The sequence below is a fragment of the Miniopterus natalensis genome, chromosome 3 (genome assembly GCF_054644295.1).
Source record: "Miniopterus natalensis isolate mMinNat1 chromosome 3, mMinNat1.hap1, whole genome shotgun sequence".
In the NCBI taxonomy this organism is placed as follows: domain Eukaryota; kingdom Metazoa; phylum Chordata; class Mammalia; order Chiroptera; family Miniopteridae; genus Miniopterus; species Miniopterus natalensis.
Window position 1 is genome coordinate 86,112,739 of NC_142083.1, and position 2,331 is coordinate 86,115,069.

The following is a 2,331-nucleotide window of genomic DNA, read 5'->3' on the forward strand; positions in this document are numbered from 1 at the left end:
AGAAAGGAGGGGAGATGTGAGACAGGAGATGCAGAGGGAAAGGCTGGAGGCAGAGACTGGGGTCATGAAACCACAAGACAAGGAATGCCTGGAGTCACTGGAAGCTGGCAGAGGCTAGAGGAATTCACCCCCAAGGCCTCCAGAGGGAGCCTGGCCCTGCTGACACATTGATTTCAGACTTCTAGCCTCCAGAGCTGTGAGAGAATACATTTCTGGGTGTGTGTTTTAAAAACTGTCAACAGTATTACAGATGTCCTCCATTTATCCCTTTGCCCCCCTCCACCCAGCAGCTGTCCCACCCCAGGCCTTCACCACGCCACCCAGTTTTGGTCATTTGTTACAGCAGCCCTGAGAAATGACACAGCACCTGCAACCCCTTCCCCTGCAGTGCCCGCTGTGGCCTGGGTATTTATTTTCTGCAGTCCTGGGCTCAAATCTCTGTTCCACCACCTGCTCTGGGCAGATGACTTTAACCCTGTTAAGCCTCAGGTTCCACAAATGTAAAACAGAGACAATAATTTCAAACATACTTGGACAGTGCTTAGCTGAGCCAGGCACACTGAAAGTAGCGGCAATTGCTGTTATCACAACTATTGCTACTCATGGGGTGGTACCTGTAGTCCGCACATTAAAGGCAAGTGGTGAATTTTAATTTGATGGGGAAGGTGTACTTTATAAATAAATATATCTTGCAATGTTTGGCTGTCCAAAACCATGGTCAAAATCAGCTTGGAGGGCAGTGTCACTGCCTTAACATATTGTTTGGTGTGATGTAAGTGGATATAATTATTGGTGGTGGCATCTGATTAGCCACTGGCAGAAGGGGCTGTCCACCCCACTCGCCAGCTTCCATACATTCATGCCACACCTGTTTCCCGAACATCTACACTGTAGACACCAAATCAGTCAAGCCCAAGGGCTGCCTTCAGGGCCACTCAGTCTTGTTGGGGAGGCAAGTGAGGAAGGAGAATGGTGGCACAGGGGGAGGAGGTGGGCTCTATCCAAGGGGCCAGGCTCAGGGAAGGCTTCCTGGAGTCAGGGAAGGCGTGAGGTCAGATCAGAGGACAAGTAGGCCCCAAGAAGCTGGGAGAAGGCATTCTGGAAAAAGCGAACAGCACATGCAAAGGCCCGGGGGCAGGAGCATGCATTTTGAGCAGCCAGGACACAGGAAGTGGGTCATGGTGAGCAATGAGGCCCAAGAGGTCTCCCCCAAACATAGTCTTCTTTGTGGGGCTGGTACTTATCATCAGGCCTTAGGGGTCATTGGAGCATTTGAAGCAATTCCAGTTCAAGGCCAAGGCAAAACTTCCTGCATTTTTTACTGGGTCACTCCTCTGTTAGGACTCCGCTTTGTTCTTCAGACTTGATTCTTATGTCAACCGAGGTACTTTTCCATTCAGATGGACTGAGAATGGGAAGGGAAGTGGGGGCCATGACTCCCCAACACAGAGAGGTTTGGACACCCCAAAACAAAGACCAGGGATCTGGTAACTCCTGGCACATGGAAGGTGAGTAAGTGTCTGTGGGTGCTGGGAAGGGTCCAGGAAGACCCCCACTCAGACTGATACCAAAACTTCCACTATGGCCCCCCAGGTCTGGGACACTTGGAGATATGTGCAAAACCAAGACTTTGGAGGCACCTCCCTCCCCAACACACATTGGGCTTTGGGTGGAGGAACGTCTAACACATGATCGTGTTTCATGGGCACCATGTCCATGCCATGACCACTGCAGCTCCAGATGGGAGCCTGAGCATCCCCGAGGCAGGATTCAAATCCAGCTCAGTCTGCCCCCAAAGCCCAGGGCGCTCAACCACTGAGCTATACCATCACTCATGAATCCCTCCCACCCCACCTGCAACCAGTCAATGAGTCCCTTCCCTGAAAGCAGGTATGTGGTCCCGAAGAGGGAGGACAGGCTGCCCAGATCCTCTGTACCAGGCTGCTGTGTGCCAGCTGCTGTGAGCGGCGGCTGCCAGCAGCTCCCAGCTGCCTCTTCCACAGCCTTACCCACCTCTCCTCAGGAGAACATTCCTTTCAACAAGCCACGTGCACCCAGACCCCCACCTCAGGCTCTGTTTCTAGGGAGCTAACCTAAGATGAGGTCATGTCTGATTTCCCCAGCTGAGAATCTTCCCATATGTCCTCAGTCCTTCCAGAAAGCCTCACTTCCTTGGCTCAGCCTTCGAAGCCATTCCTCATCTGGCCTCTGCAGACCCCCGCCCCCCCCCCCCCCCCCCCCCCCCGCTTCCGAGGACCTGTGCGGCCCACCAGTCAGTAAGAAGAGACAAGAGCAGCTGCTCTGAACACATCCTGCAGAGGCGGGGTTTCC